The sequence below is a fragment of the Salmo salar genome, chromosome ssa12 (assembly GCF_905237065.1).
Source record: "Salmo salar chromosome ssa12, Ssal_v3.1, whole genome shotgun sequence".
Taxonomy (NCBI): domain Eukaryota; kingdom Metazoa; phylum Chordata; class Actinopteri; order Salmoniformes; family Salmonidae; genus Salmo; species Salmo salar.
The window spans coordinates 83,482,100-83,497,384 of record NC_059453.1 but is presented as its reverse complement, the minus strand read 5'-3'; the positions used below and the strand labels follow the sequence as shown (position 1 = coordinate 83,497,384).

General features: G+C 49.9%; 1 protein-coding gene across 2 annotated transcripts in view; it reads right to left on the bottom strand.

The window, feature by feature from the left end:
• Positions 1 to 15,285, bottom strand: part of LOC106565962 (forkhead box protein J3) — a 163,130-nt gene that overhangs the window by 83,262 nt on the left and 64,583 nt on the right. Inside the window, exon 1 of one of the 2 annotated variants that reach the window (XM_014133655.2) lies at positions 5,390 to 7,293. The exons of the other annotated variant lie outside the window; for it this stretch is intronic. The gene's annotated coding sequence lies outside the window, so the exon portion shown is untranslated. Of the gene's footprint in view, positions 1 to 5,389; positions 7,294 to 15,285 lie in introns of those variants that run through there. 2 annotated transcript variants of the gene reach the window in all.

Below are 15,285 nucleotides of genomic sequence, written 5' to 3'. Positions count from 1 at the left end.
CCTCGAGCTGGCCTGCCTGCCTGCCTGCTCCTCTGCCTTCTCCCTCGAGCTGGCCTGCCTGCCTGCCTGCCTGCTCCTCTGTCTTCTCCCTCGAGCTGGCCTGCCTGCCTGCCTGCTCCTCTGTCTTCTCCCTCGAGCTGGCCTGCCTACCTGCCTGCTCCTCTGCCTTCTCCCTCGAGCTGGCCTGCCTACCTGCCTGCTCCTCTGCCTTCTCCCTCGAGCTGGCCTGCCTACCTGCCTGCTCCTCTGCCTTCTCCCTCGAGCTGGCCTGCCTACCTGCCTGCTCCTCTGCCTTCTCCCCTCGAGCTGGCCTGCCTACCTGCCTGCTCCTCTGCCTTCTCCCTCGAGCTGGCCTGCCTACCTGCCTGCTCCTCTGCCTTCTCCCCTCGAGCTGGCCTGCCTACCTGCCTGCTCCTCTGCCTTCTCCCTCGAGCTGGCCTGCCTACCTGCCTGCTCCTCTGCCTTCTCCCTCGAGCTGGCCTGCCTACCTGCCTGCTCCTCTGCCTTCTCCCTCGAGCTGGCCTGCCTACCTGCCTGCTCCTCTGCCTTCTCCCCTCGAGCTGGCCTGCCTACCTGCCTGCTCCTCTGCCTTCTCCCTCGAGCTGGCCTGCCTACCTGCCTGCTCCTCTGCCTTCTCCCTCGAGCTGGCCTGCCTACCTGCCTGCTCCTTTGCCTTCTCCCCTCGAGCTGGCCTGCCTGCCTGCCTGCTCCTCTGCCTTCTCCCTCGAGCTGGCCTGCCTGCCTGCCTGCTCCTCTGCCTTCTCCCTCGAGCTGGCCTGCCTGCCTGCCTGCTCCTCTGCCTTCTCCCTCGAGCTGGCCTGCCTGCCTGCCTGCTCCTCTGCCTTCTCCCTCGAGCTGGCCTGCCTGCCTGCCTGCTCCTCTGCCTTCTCCCCTCGAGCTGGCCTGCCTGCCTGCCTGCTCCTCTGCCTTCTCCCTCGAGCTGGCCTGCCTGCCTGCCTGCTCCTCTGCCTTCTCCCCTCGAGCTGGCCTGCCTGCCTGCCTGCTCCTCTGCCTTCTCCCTCGAGCTGGCCTGCCTGCCTGCCTGCTCCTCTGCCTTCTCCCTCGAGCTGGCCTGCCTGCCTGCCTGCTCCTCTGCCTTCTCCCCTCGAGCTGGCCTGCCTGCCTGCCTGCTCCTCTGCCTTCTCCCTCGAGCTGGCCTGCCTGCCTGCCTGCTCCTCTGCCTTCTCCCTCGAGCTGGCCTGCCTACCTGCCTGCTCCTCTGCCTTCTCCCTCGAGCTGGCCTGCCTACCTGCCTGCTCCTCTGCCTTCTCCCTCGAGCTGGCCTGCCTACCTGCCTGCTCCTCTGCCTTCTCCCCTCGAGCTGGCCTGCCTACCTGCCTGCTCCTCTGCCTTCTCCCCTCGAGCTGGCCTGCCTACCTGCCTGCTCCTCTGCCTTCTCCCTCGAGCTGGCCTGCCTACCTGCCTGCTCCTCTGCCTTCTCCCCTCGAGCTGGCCTGCCTACCTGCCTGCTCCTCTGCCTTCTCCCCTCGAGCTGGCCTGCCTACCTGCCTGCTCCTCTGCCTTCTCCCTCGAGCTGGCCTGCCTACCTGCCTGCTCCTCTGCCTTCTCCCCTCGAGCTGGCCTGCCTACCTGCCTGCTCCTCTGCCTTCTCCCTCGAGCTGGCCTGCCTACCTGCCTGCTCCTCTGCCTTCTCCCTCGAGCTGGCCTGCCTACCTGCCTGCTCCTCTGCCTTCTCCCCTCGAGCTGGCCTGCCTACCTGCCTGCTCCTCTGCCTTCTCCCTCGAGCTGGCCTGCCTACCTGCCTGCTCCTCTGCCTTCTCCCTCGAGCTGGCCTGCCTACCTGCCTGCTCCTCTGCCTTCTCCCTCGAGCTGGCCTGCCTGCCTGCTCCTCTGCCTTCTCCCTCGAGCTGGCCTGCCTGCCTGCTCCTCTGCCTTCTCCCTCGAGCTGGCCTGCCTGCCTGCCTGCTCCTCTGCCTTCTCCCTCGAGCTGGCCTGCCTGCCTGCCTGCTCCTCTGCCTTCTCCCTCGAGCTGGCCTGCCTGCCTGCCTGCTCCTCTGCCTTCTCCCTCGAGCTGGCCTGCCTGCCTGCCTGCTCCTCTGCCTTCTCCCCTCGAGCTGGCCTGCCTGCCTGCCTGCTCCTCTGCCTTCTCCCCTCGAGCTGGCCTGCCTGCCTGCCTGCTCCTCTGCCTTCTCCCTCGAGCTGGCCTGCCTGCCTGCCTGCTCCTCTGCCTTCTCCCTCGAGCTGGCCTGCCTGCCTGCCTGCTCCTCTGCCTTCTCCCTCGAGCTGGCCTGCCTACCTGCCTGCTCCTCTGCCTTCTCCCCTCGAGCTGGCCTGCCTACCTGCCTGCTCCTCTGCCTTCTCCCTCGAGCTGGCCTGCCTACCTGCCTGCTCCTCTGCCTTCTCCCTCGAGCTGGCCTGCCTACCTGCCTGCTCCTCTGCCTTCTCCCTCGAGCTGGCCTGCCTACCTGCCTGCTCCTCTGCCTTCTCCCTCGAGCTGGCCTGCCTACCTGCCTGCTCCTCTGCCTTCTCCCTCGAGCTGGCCTGCCTACTCCTCTGCCTTCTCCCTCGAGCTGGCCTGCCTACCTGCCTGCTCCTCTGCCTTCTCCCTCGAGCTGGCCTGCCTACCTGCCTGCTCCTCTGCCTTCTCCCTCGAGCTGGCCTGCCTACCTGCCTGCTCCTCTGCCTTCTCCCTCGAGCTGGCCTGCCTACCTGCCTGCTCCTCTGCCTTCTCCCCTCGAGCTGGCCTGCCTACCTGCCTGCTCCTCTGCCTTCTCCCCTCGAGCTGGCCTGCCTACCTGCCTGCTCCTCTGCCTTCTCCCCTCGAGCTGGCCTGCCTACCTGCCTGCTCCTCTGCCTTCTCCCCTCGAGCTGGCCTGCCTGCCTGCTCCTCTGCCTTCTCCCTCGAGCTGGCCTGCCTGCCTGCTCCTCTGCCTTCTCCCTCGAGCTGGCCTGCCTGCCTGCTCCTCTGCCTTCTCCCTCGAGCTGGCCTGCCTACCTGCCTGCTCCTCTGCCTTCTCCCCTCGAGCTGGCCTGCCTACCTGCCTGCTCCTCTGCCTTCTCCCTCGAGCTGGCCTGCCTACCTGCCTGCTCCTCTGCCTTCTCCCCTCGAGCTGGCCTGCCTACCTGCCTGCTCCTCTGCCTTCTCCCCTCGAGCTGGCCTGCCTACCTGCCTGCTCCTCTGCCTTCTCCCTCGAGCTGGCCTGCCTACCTGCCTGCTCCTCTGCCTTCTCCCTCGAGCTGGCCTGCCTGCCTGCCTGCTCCTCTGCCTTCTCCCTCGAGCTGGCCTGCCTGCCTGCCTGCTCCTCTGCCTTCTCCCTCGAGCTGGCCTGCCTGCCTGCCTGCTCCTCTGCCTTCTCCCTCGAGCTGGCCTGCCTGCCTGCCTGCTCCTCTGCCTTCTCCCTCGAGCTGGCCTGCCTGCCTGCCTGCTCCTCTGCCTTCTCCCTCGAGCTGGCCTGCCTGCCTGCCTGCTCCTCTGCCTTCTCCCTCGAGCTGGCCTGCCTGCCTGCTCCTCTGCCTTCTCCCTCGAGCTGGCCTGCCTGCCTGCTCCTCTGCCTTCTCCCTCGAGCTGGCCTGCCTGCCTGCCTACCCCTCTGCCTTCTTCCTCGAGCTGGCCTGCCTGCCTGCTCCTCTGCCTTCTCCCTCGAGCTGGCCTGCCTGCCTGCCTGCTCCTCTGCCTTCTCCCTCGAGCTGGCCTGCCTGCCTGCTCCTCTGCCTTCTCCCTCGAGCTGGCCTGCCTGCCTGCTCCTCTGCCTTCTCCCTCGAGCTGGCCTGCCTGCCTGCCTACCCCTCTGCCTTCTTCCTCGAGCTGGCCTGCCTGCCTGCTCCTCTGCCTTCTCCCTCGAGCTGGCCTGCCTGCTCTTTCGCTAATGACAAGTGTGTGTTGAGTCTGTCTGTTGGGTGTAGAATATCCTATCTTAGGCTAATCATGGGAGCGATGACGCGGATAGGCTAGTCTTGGTTGCTGAGCGGGTGGGGGTGTTTTTGTCTTATAATATGAAATGACAGTAGGCTACCGGTATAGCCTGTATCGATTACCTTTCTCAGATAAAATGGTACGTGGCCCCTTGAAAGCGTCTCGGCTACGGCATGTCTGTTAGTCAGTTAGGGTCGGCTACACCTCAGCTTTTTAATCCGCAGACACAAAACATTCTCTGGAGACAAACAGCATTTTACTTGTCTGTAAAGTAATGCCGTTTCTGAAGTGGGACTAACTTCCATCACTAGGCGACCAGAACTGCCAATCCTAGCCTGCCTGCGGGCAGACCACTTTCCTAAAAAAGTACTTTAAAGTTTGTTAAATAACGCAACTTAACAAGACATTTAGTAGAAAGAAAGCACATCTAGCTATCCTACTTTAAAATAAACACAAACTTCATAAACACAGCAGCACATCAATCAGCAACATTTATTGTTGTCAGGGAAACAATAGAACATCATGCCGGAGCAGAATTCTACTGTCTGAAAAGAGACAGCCCTTTTTTTAGTTATCCACGTAACTGTAGCTGCGTTCTGTGTCTGTAAAGGGTCGCGGTAGATTGAACTTCATCACCCGGCCCTAGAGGTCATACATACTTAATAGGACCATTACTGTGAATTAACCTGAAATTGTATGATTTTTTATTAGCCTTTTAAATGGGAAACCGCTAAAAAGAAAATCAGTATAAACGTTAAGAGAAATTATCCATTTGTCACATGCCTACTTTGACGACCTATTGTTTTCTTCACCACGCTATAGAGCCTAGTAGATATATTCTTAACCCTGAATCATTTCCGATCCCAGAGAAAGGGATATCCAGCCTCCACAGTCACACTTCCAGACGAACAACCAGACCAGTGTTCTACTGCACTTATCTGCAATTTCCACAATGAATACCTTTTCACTCCAGCCATGCATCCGATACAGTTTACAATTCAGTTCAGTGCAGCATAGGTCTGTCTGCCTACACAACAACATTAGACCCATGGCCATGATACTAGTGCTGCACATTCCCTTACACCCAGACATGATGAAAATGCATACAGTTACATATCGCGGTTTAATTTTTGGACCATATTTTATCGATTTGACTCCAAGTATCGATTTGTACCATAGGTACCGCGATGTTCTTTTTGTACCAGCTTGCACTAGTTGGCAGTACCTGTGCAAAAACACCAGTATTTGTCATCCTATAGCTTGCTCTCCATCTTTTTCAATAGAAAGCCATGTTTTCAGCACTTATTTCCCCTACTGATCAAACTAGTTCTCATGTTCTTATCCCTCTGCAGCAGACATAGTGAGCAATATGTTTGGAACGTCGAATTGCAATACATATCGGAACCAAAGAAACGTGATAATATCGTATTGTGAGTTCCCTGGCAAATTCCAAACCCTAATGAACACTGCATTCAAAACTGACAGAATCAAATACTTAATAATAAATATTTATACCAATGATGGTTAAATACTGCCCACAGCCTGGCCTGTTGGTGTGTGAGGAGGAGAGCGTGACGGTAGCTTGGCGACAGAGAGGGGAATGGCTCTGCGAGCTCCCTCTGCTACGCCTGAAGATCTGGCACACAACTCACAACAACAGTGATGTAACCTGGTAACAAGCTCTTGGCATCATCTTCTCTCTCCACTGAAACCCTGGCCATACCTTCCACATCAACAGCCTTGTTCCAGCGCTGGAGAAGCCCTTGTTTTCCTACTGATATGCAGGGTGGGGTGGGAACCACGCTCACCTGCCCTTCAGACAAAGGGAGATTCCTCACTTTTTCCAGCCCTGGAGGCACAGGGCTTATTGGACTTATGTTTTTTTTAACAGAAACTAAAATAGCAACACGGCAGGCCATTGTGATTCCACGTGAGCTTTTGTAATCGCGCCTCGTGAACGCCCCAAGTGGGTCTCATCATCTTTAAAAAACAAAACGTAGGTAATGGCAGTGCCAAGGCAACGGCTTAAATGGCAGTATTCCTTGTCAATTAAAGTCTTAAAGTGGTTCTGTTAAAACCACCCAGAGGAAGAGAAGGATCATTAACAACAGCTTTCTTGAATTTTTAGGATGTATCAATTATCACTTCACTGCTCACACTGCTGAGCACATTGTTCGGCTTATTGAAGACCACAACCAAGCTGGGCTCTGAGACAGCAGCTACTTGTAGGCAGCGGTCATAACAGTGGTGTATTGAGTAGGATTGTGGTGGCGAGTTGTGTTTTAGTGTTGAGAACCTGTTTTATGTTGGTTGGGTCTGGTGATTGAGTGAAGTAGCCAACGGTATAATGTAGTATATTGCAGGGGAGGTGGGTTCTCCGTTTCCCCTGTTCCCACCTCACCAGTGGCTGAACATCATAGTCCATAATTATTCTTACAATCAGAGGAGAGTGCCACTGTGTGATGTATGGGTCAGTTTAATGCTACACATATCCATGCGGAAGAGACTTGTCAACATGGCAAACATTAATGCTGGGTTTCTTTTAAACCCACTGGACCTGAAAAAGGCAAGCAGGCAAAGAAATGAACACCTTCACTCTTGTTGCTATGAGCATAACATACTAGTGAGGGGCCACCAATCACTTAGTATCAAACAAACCAGACAAATCAACAGTCTGCATGGATGTGAATGCATGTCAACATCAATCTGCAGCAGACACCAGCCCATCCAGTCAGGGCTGGATGAGGCCCAGCCAAAACGCTCCAGCCTCCAGGCTGTGTCATGAGGTTACAACGCAGACAACAGGCTCTGTCACCCCTACATGCAGACATGGTCAAACAGGCACTGGATACAAGAGAAGGTTATCTGAATGGGAGCTGCAGTAATTACGCCATTTGGGGATATTAGAGATTTTCTAAGCTGTCTGCCGTTATTCACGGTAGTGTTCAGAGCCAAGCGTCTGAGCTGAGAGAGAGAGCTGAACACGCAAGCAGCAGGCAAACACAAGGCCCTCAGCACATTGTGCAATCTGTAGCAGGCCCTCACACAAAAACCACATACACCATTCCAGTAATTCAATAAGCCTTTCCAATGAATTACACCAGTGATGAGGGGTTTGTCTCTGTCCTGAACAGCTTGGCTGGGAGGTGGCCTTTGTGTAGGGAGCGGTGGTGGTGCCCTGACACCGACCATGCGAACCCAATTACCCTGGTCCCCGGGCCTGGGGGCCCGCATTAACACACTCACCCCCTGGGAGCTCGACTCCACGCCAGCCTGGCAGTCAGACAGGGAGCGGGCGAGGGAGAGAGAAAGAGAGCATGCATGCTGAATCACAAATAGACCACTTAAGGCACTGGCAGGAGGACCGTTTGTGGCATTATTGAGAGCCTTTCCCTCATCAGCATTCCCCAGATCCTGTCCAATAAGCCACGATTAAATCCTGAGCCTGGCTCTGGGGCGGGCAGGCGGGCGGGCGGGCAGGCGGGCGGGCAGCAAGCTAAGGAGGTGCTGGTGCTAGCACTGCCTCAGGACCAGAGACGTTTCGCTCCAGTGTCGTCAGTAGCTACAGCAAACTCACATTATCAGGAAGTCTTCCAAGTCCTCCTGCAATTATAACGTATAGAGACTCTACCTGAATAAAACAAGAGACTGCTTTGTCTTCATTTTGAGTTCCAGCGCAATATGGTGTATTTGTAAATCCAATATCATCCCCTTCACAAATGATTGTGCACAAGCACTCTTCCAAGGGCGGCAGGTAGCCTAGCGTTTAGAGCGTTTGGCCAGTAACCAAAAGGACGCTGGTTTGAATAATAGCCGAGCAGACAAAGTGATAAATCTATAGATGTCCCCTTGAGCAAGGCACTTAACCCTAATTTACTCCAGGGGTGCTGTACTACTATGGCTGACCCTGTAAAACAACACATTTCACTGCAAAAACTAATTAATTAAGTCGCAACCGAAATGTGTTAAAATGAGAACAAGCTGAAGTTGCCCAAGCATGAGTGTAAGGGAATTACCTCGGTGGGCAAAGCATGATCAGAAATCCCTGCACAGAGCTAGAATGTCATGAATGTTAAGTGGAGACAGGGTTCAGGCTAGGCAGCACCGGTTGTGCATTGATGACATACAATAACATCAAATGACACCGAACGAAGCAACAGCAGTTAAGCCCATTTAGTGCTAAAAGTCAAGAAAAATAAACAAGATTCTAAAAATTGGGAGAGTGGATCTTTGGTTCAGTCAATTAGAAGTACTCCTCACGAAAGACTAAACATTTTCTTCACTTGGGACGGCATTAACATTTGAGTTATAATTAAAAACGTTTTGCTTTTTAATCAACATCCAATCTCTCAGACATAATTAGCAGCATATTAAAGCGTTTACTGCCTGACGGAGCTGGTTGCTGTTGAAGAGCTGCTCTTTGACTCGTGGACGTCCAGCGTTTTACTGTACCGCCATCCAGGCACCGCCATCCAGGCACCGCCCGCAAGCTCCCTCCCCTCCCTCTTTAAATGCTCAAAAGGCCGTACTGTACATGAGATGACACAGCCCAGTGTCCAATGGAAAACACATGCAGCACAGCACACAATAACAGATACACAATAACATAGTCATAAACTGCTGCAGTCTGTTCTATACTAACATAAAGCTTGAGCATACACACCAAGAGCATGATGGGAATTCATGGCACATCGCAGAGGGGGCAGCCGGGTCACCATCATAAAACCATGCCCTTTCCCCAGAACGATAAATCCTCTGCATTTCAGGTTGCACAACACCACAGTATAGCGGGGATTAAAGGATTAAGTCACAGGTCAATAGTTTCATCTTTTGTTGGCGCTCCAGCTTAGCCTCTGCTCTGCTAAGGCAATGTACCCATTTAGCACAGGGCAGGCAGGCAAGGCAGGTTCTCTTTGCAGAGGGCTGCTGATGTGATGTCAGAGTGCTCTGTGTGTGTGCAGGACGGGGACAGAATGCCATTGTCAGCTCTGTGTGTGACCCTGAAGCTCCATCACTGGGTCACAGCCAGCACACAGACAGTCCTCCCTTGGTGGCCCATATTTTCACTGCCAGGAAAAATAATGGATAACTCATCCATTACAGAGTGAAATGCTCTACATTGTTTCTGGAGAGATTCCATTCGAGAGTGAGGGAACTACTGCTGAGTGTTCTGTTAGCTCCAGTAATGACAAAGGTGTCACAGAGAGTGGAGGAACCACAATCAGCTGTGGAATTTGACCAGGGATATCATGAGTCACCAGATCTCAGTCAGGGTCATACATTCCTCTGGCATTCTCTAGAAGCCTTCCATGCTAATCTGAGTCGAGCAGCCCAGCTTGGGGATAGACAGGCTTTTAGCATATTCACCTGTAGTGTTGCATATATACCGAAACTTCTGTACTTTTTCGATACTAGAACATGAAAAACGATTCCATACAATTTTTTGTTGCTTACTCAAATATCTCACGTCGTCTACTGATTGAGAGAGGATCAAGTCTGTCTATCAGCGCAGTGGATGTTCCCTTATAGCGCGAGAGCAGTGACTGTGCCGTGACTGCTCCACTTACCCATTGCTAACTCTAACCTGTCCTGCGGAACCACTGGGGGTCTGGGCTGCATCATGTTAGCTCTCCACTCACGCTGCATGGAAGTTAACACACTTAAATAATGCAACACAGCATGTAGAAATGTTGAAAATGTTCATTAGTGTTTGCAAAACAATGTCCACACAGGCTAGAACATACCGCTAGCATCCAGCTTTGTAGGCTAACTTTCCTAGGTAGCTTACAGCTGAAGTCCACATCAATTCACAACCCTAGTGACTTTGTGATATGCTAACCATAATGCAAAAATATTGCAGATTGAATAAAGATTTGTGACATTCTCGTAAGGCGTCAAAATGCTTCAGTTCAGCAGGCGGCTAGCTGAACTCGGCTAGCTGAACCGAACAAGTGTGCTCGCATAATTAATTAAAAAGACCTTCGCTTGAAAAACGAGTTGAAAAAAAGCGGCAATAGCACTATTTGTCCATTTTGAGACGCCGTAGCCAGTATACACTTCCTCAAAAAAGATCTGAATTAATATAAAGTTAGATTTCTTAAATTGTCATTGTTGTTTTTGCAGAGATCTTAGTTGGATGTAAAGATGCGTGACTAAGATGTCTGGTGCAGTATCTCAATGAAATGTTTTGCATGAAAACAAAAACTATTAAAGAATCCCTAATGTTGACCAATCACCAACAAAGGGGAATAGAAGTTGGTAGCAAGCCGCTACCAACTTCGGCTTGCTTCCAGAAAACCAAAAAGTCAGAATGATGTCATAATATATGCACAAACTCTTCCGAACTGTTTCGGGAAGCATGCAGACACCTTTAGTCCCCCCCACCTCAAGTATCTCCCAGTCAAGATAATATTTGCTCTAATGATATGCAGTTCGTCAACAATTCGTTATTTTTTAACAACTTATTACAGACTCGAGAGTCATGATTAGTTTTTGAGTGACTCGTTAATATTAGTCGCTCTTTTGACCTGCTGGCTGACCACAATGAATTCTACAGGCTCCTCTGGCTCAGGAGACGTGCGCTGACCAACAGCTGTCTGTCATATGCTCGCAGGAAAATAAATCATGCTGCAGTAAGCATAAAGAAAAATACATGCTAAGTACTGATAATTGATCGCATGGTGAAAGAATGCAATTCATTGATTATTGAATGTTATGGACACAGCTTTGTGCAACCAAAACACACACTTAAACAAGCCTGTCTAAAAAATGACAGCTCCCTTATGGTGAACGACATGGGAACGAGAGGCTTGTAGAATCATGAATCTTTCGAGTTTTCAGTTCATTGTTCGCTGGTCCTGCATGTTCTGGGAATTACTGATTCAAATGAATGAAATCAGCCAGAAGATTCATTATTTTGACTGAACGAGCCGAAAAGATCAGAGTCTGTAAAAAGAGCCGAACTTCCCATCACTACTTTACTCAAGCGTGAGCGAGCGAGCGACGCATCATGTGTCTTAAAGGAGACAACGCACACTGTTATAAAAGATATTGCTTCTTCTATGCAAATGTAGTTGATCAGTATATTAAGTCCCAAATGGAAGGAAAACAGATTGTTTTGGCTGATGTCATGGGGCTACAGGAGAACAAAACTCACTGCATGCACACAGTCCTATCGAATATGCATTCACCTGTACTATGAATATGCCTAGGCTACTTTACTTTCCCAATTTATGAATAGAGATTTACCATTCAAATAAATGAACAATGTTACGCAGTTAGATTGATTGTATAATTTATTCATTAATAAATCAAAAAATCTATAGTTTAAAATGTAATGATATTGAGCTCAAAAGATCTGTCTGGATCAAGTGCCATTCTGTGACATTGGCTAACACCTTTTTTTGCCGTGGAAGCGTTTTGGTATCGAGGATCGTGATGGTATTGAGTATTGTGATAAGAAACCTGGTATCAAAGTCAAAATTCTGGTATCGTGACAACACTATCCACATCACCGCTCCCTCCCTCCCTCCTACACACACACACTTTTCCAGGTAGCTTGAACTAATTTGGTTACCAAGAGAGCACACTATTTATCTGGGTGTGTAGGAAGAGTAGAGGGGGAAGGTAACCGTGTGAGGCTGTTAAAATACCTCCAGGCCAAAGGGAACAATCAACAAGGTATTGCTCATAAAAAGGGCATAACAGGTCATACATACAGGTCATCACTAAGCCAGAGGATATGTCATGAGACCAGGCATATCATTTACATTTAAAAGCTCTATGAAAGCAATCATCTCCCAAAGCCAAGTGCATGATGGTCAAATGAAGCGATGGCAATTTCAGACACACTGTCCAAACAGCCAATGTGCAGCAGTATCAGACTGTGAAATCACTATGGGAACTCAATCACACTGACTTTCAGAGCCACTGCCAACACAAGACGGTGATCACAGATCTGATCCGAGAGGTCACTATCTGCTGACCAGTCAGCAATTATGAAAGCGGAAAAATACACAGCGAGTTGCAGACCATTAGGTCTCCTGCCAGCAGTGCTGTGTCCAGTGACATGGCGTCAGACAGAAAAAGGAACTCCCTCCAGTGTGAGGAGGCAGCCACAGCCAGGCAGTAATCGGAGACTGGTGTTGTCAGCAAGAAGGCAAAAGCCCAGGCAGTGAGAAGGAGAAGCCTGCTTCTGCTACAGAACTAGCATTTCAGAAGGGAAGGAGGACTAGGAGTGCATGGGTGTTGGCTAATATTTACTGAATCTGGTCATGAGCAAACTGTACTGTCTTCATGGGTCAGACTGGTCTGGTCATCCTCTGCTCTTCCCATGAAACAGCTGCGTCAAGGCCGGTCGTATGTCTGGTTGGACATATCTGCAGACGCATAAAGCAGTGGACGTCGTCGAGTAGGTTGTCATTATATCCAACATGTATAATATATTGGAGAGATGGTGACTGGATGGTTTTTAGTACACTAATGTGGATATTGTATATAGTGGTGTAGTATTTTATAAAAACAGCCTAACCTAGCTCAGACACTCTCAGGGACATACCCACTGAGCACACAGTCATTTCAACGTGGATAATTGGGTAATATTTGATTGAGACGATCAATGAGATTACAAAGTTTGGACACACCTACTCATTCCAGGGTTTCGTTATTTTTTTACTATTTTCTACTTTGTAGCACAATAGAGGACATCAAAACTATTAAATAACACATATGAAATCATGTAGTAACCAAAAAAAAGTGTTAAATCAAAATAGATGTTATATTTGAGATTATTCAAAGTAGACACCCTTTGCCTTGATGACAGCTTTTCACACTCTTGGCATTCTCTTAACCAGCTTCACGAGGTAGTCACCTGGAATGCATTTCAATTAACAGGTGTGCCTTGTTAAAAGTAAAATTTGTGGAATTTCTTTCCTTCTTAATTCATTTGAGCCATTCAGTTGTGTTGTGACAAGGTAGGGCGGTATACAGAAGATAGCCCTATTTGGTAAAAGACCAAATTCATATTATGGCAAGAACAGCTCAAATAAGCAAAGAGAAATGACAGTCAATCATTACTTTAAGACATGAAGGTCAGTCAGGACTTTGAAAGTTTCTTCAAATGCAGTCGCAAAAACCATCAAGCGCTATGATGAAACTGGCTCTCATGAGGACCGCCACAGGAAAGGAAGACCCAGAGTTACCGCTGCTGCAGAGGATTAGTTCACAGAGTTCAAGTAACAAATCAACATCAACTGTTTAGAGGAGACTGCGTGAATCAGGCCATCATGGTCAAATTGCTGCATAGAAACCACTACTAAAGGACTCCAATAAGAAGAAGAGACTTGCTTGGGCCATGAAACACAAGCAATGGACATTAGACCGGTGGAAATCTGTCCTTTGGTCTGATGAGTCAATTTGAGATTTTTGGTTCCAACCGCTGTGTCTTTGTGAGACGCAAAGTAGGTGAACGGATGCGCTCCGCATGTGTGGTTCCCACCGTGAAGCATGGAGGAGGTGTGATGGTGCTTTGCTGGTGACACTGTTGGTGATTTATTTAGAATTCAAGGCACACTTAACCAGCATGGCTACCACAGCATTCTGTAGCGATACACCATCCAATCTGGTTTGCGCTTAGTGGGACTATCATTTGTTTTTCAACAGGACAATGACCCAACACACCTCCAGGCAGTGTAAGGGCTATTTGACCAAGAAGGAGAGTGATGGCGTGCTGCATCAGATGACCTGACCTCCACAATCACCCAACCTCATCCCAATTGAGATGGTTTGGGATGAGTTGGACCACAGAGTGAAGGAAAAGCAGCCAACAAGTGCTCAGCATATGAGGGCACTCCTTCAAGACTGCTGGAAAAGAATTCCTCATGAAGCTGGTTGAGTAAACATCAACAGTGTGCAAAGCTGTAAAGGCAAAGGATGGCTACATTGAAGAATATAAAATAATTTGATTTGTTTAACACTTTTTGGTTACTACGTGCTTCCTTTGGGCCCCAACAAGTGGCAAGAGTCTTTGAAGCTTCCTCTGAAGCCCCCTCCTGCTGTTCAAAGACCATTCACTGGCATTTTCTACAAGAAATCTGCCTCCAGAAATAAAAGCTTCTCCCAAGTGGGGGTGAAACCTACTCCCGTTGCCTGCTGCTTTGTTTCCACCTGGCGATCTGCTGCCCTGTCTCCCCGTCTGGTACAAGTACCCCCACTACACTCACAGCTCTCTCCCGAGCTTTTGCTCGCCTCCAGCACACACACTGTTGGGGCGAGTGACTCTGAACTTACAATAGCTAGCTCAAAGTCATAACATATTTCATTTTTTTGTGCATTTTGCCATTTGCCTCATCAAATGTATTTATAAAGCCCTTTTTACATCAGCCGAATGCACAAAGTGCTATACGGAAACCCAGACCAACACCCCAAACAGCAAGCAATGTTGACTCCTGCATACTTCGTTGACTACAAACTTTCTTTACCCAAACGTGGGACTGACTGTTTGTTCCCACACTCAGGACTCTGACTCTACTGGTTACATGGACTTTTAGCCTCCCATCCCATTCTAACCACCTCTCACCAGCTTTGTATTCATGTTACCTGATGAAATTGCTGTACAATATGATCTTGTTGCCATCTGATGCACATTCAGATGTCATAAATCAGCACTGCTGAGCTCTCCCTGTCCTATGCCGTGCCTTGATTGTATTACTGTTGATGATATCTGGAAATGTGCATGTACACCCTGGCCCATCGACTGCTGCTAGCACCAATTCTGACTTGTGCTCTGATATCTGCTTCACTGATTTCTGCTCTCGTAAAAGCCTGGGTTTTCTGCATGTTAACACTAGAAGCTTATTACCTAAAATGGATCAATTGAAAGTGTGGGTTCACAGCTCCAATCCAGATGTGTTGGTCATTACTGAGACGTGGGTAAGGAAGAGTGTTTTGAATACTGATGTTAACCTTTCTGGTTATAACCTTTTTCGACAAGACATCTTCCAAAGGTGGTGGAGTGGCAATCTTTACCAAGGATCACCTTCAGTGCTCGGTTATCTCCAACAAGTCTGTCCCCAAACTATTTGATTTGCTGGTTTTAAGCATGAAAACTTTTAAAAAGCTCTTTGTTGACTGTTGCTGGGTGCTATCGTCCTCCATCAGCAACAGTCTGTACCTACCTGCCCTAAGCTCTCTCCTGACCCCTCACACTAAGTCTGAATTTTTCCTGCTAGGTGACCTAAACTGGGACATGCTTAAACCACCTGACCAAGTCCTAAATCAATGGTACTCACTAAATTTCTCTCAGATTATTACCAATCCCACAAGGTATGACTCTAAACACCCAGAAAAGGCTACTCTCCTTAATGACGATGTGGTTTTTACTGACAAGAAGCACATGGCTGAGCTCTTTAAAT